Genomic DNA, 1,484 nt, shown 5'->3' with positions numbered 1-1,484 from the left:
TATATATATGCGTGTGTGTGTGTGTGTGTGTGTGTATGTATGTGTGTGTGTGAGTGTGTGTGTGTATGTGTGTGTGTGTGTGTGTATGTACAATTTTCGCTCTGTGTCATGTAAAAGTAATATGCCTATAAGAAATAAAGTGTTTGGAACTATATTTATGCCCTTCATTATTCATTCGATTATTATTATTAACGGTGTTCACTTTGTTGTCATTTCTTGTCAACAGGATCGTTGTTACAGTGCTTTTATCAGCAACAATAACGCAATACTACGTTTGTTAATCATTCGGCCATATCTACAAATACGTCATTGGGTACAGGTGGTGTTCAAATGAAGAACATTTATCAAATTATTATTTATTTGTATTCAAAAAACGATGTTTCAAAAATACTTTCACATCTAACGATAAATACATATATATATATATATATAAAGCACTATCAGTATAAGTTGGTCTATCTGTTTATCCATCTATCTATCTATCTGTCTATCTATCTATCTATCTATATATCTATCTATCTATCTATCTATCTATCTATCTCTTTTCTTTCTCTCTCTATATATATCTATCTATCCCCAGACAGACAGACAGACAGATAGATCAATGACAATAAGAAGGGATTTTTGCGTGTGTATGTGTTTGTACTTGTGTGTGTGTGTGCATGTATGTGTTTGAGTGTGTATGTATATGTTTGTGTGTGTGTGTGTATGTGTGTGTGTCTGTGTGTGTTTGTGTGTCTGTGTGTGTGTGTGTGTGAACATTTCCCGTAAGATGAGGAGGCTGAAAATTTTTTACAGGTGCTCAAAAGAGAAAACGGTTTACATTCTTTGATAACATGTTTTTCTTGCCTTTGATTCCGATTTCACGTGTTCAAATATTTTATGCTTTCTATTTTTGTTCTTTCGTACGTTTTACCGAATGCGCGATTGCCGTATTGTCGCTCTTCATTTATGAAGGAAAAAATCATTGGCTATTTTTTTGTCTCAGACAGACGTTCTTAGAATTCGTATTCTTGGACAAAATGGGAAGTCTTTCTGTGGTTAATAATCGTGATTTATCCATTTTTATTTTATAGATTCCATTTAGCTTCTTTCTAGTTTGTTTGGTAGCTAAACTAATTACGATGCGTGATGTCTTCTTTTCTCTTCAGAAGACTTTATATAATAAGTTTCGAAAATGGATAAACTTCTTTTTCTTAACTTTCTTCATTTCATTCACTTCGGTTTTTGCCAAAAGCGTTCATTTTAGTACCTATTTCAGATTATGGCGAATGCTAGTGACATTAGTACAACGAATGGTATTAAAATTCATAAATATCACACACAAAAATAGAAATCTATTGATATGTGTTACTTGATAACAACATCATTGAAGACATACAAAACTTTTCTTGGAAACATTACAAAATATTTCTAAAATTGTTATTTTTAGAGAAGGTGTTATTCAAGCCAACACCATATTGAAATAATTACATGCTTTACTG

The sequence above is a fragment of the Octopus bimaculoides genome, chromosome 7 (assembly GCF_046866305.1).
Source record: "Octopus bimaculoides isolate indiv1 chromosome 7, ASM4686630v1, whole genome shotgun sequence".
In the NCBI taxonomy this organism is placed as follows: domain Eukaryota; kingdom Metazoa; phylum Mollusca; class Cephalopoda; order Octopoda; family Octopodidae; genus Octopus; species Octopus bimaculoides.
The sequence above is the reverse complement of the archived record's forward strand: the minus strand, read 5'-3'. Positions refer to the sequence as shown.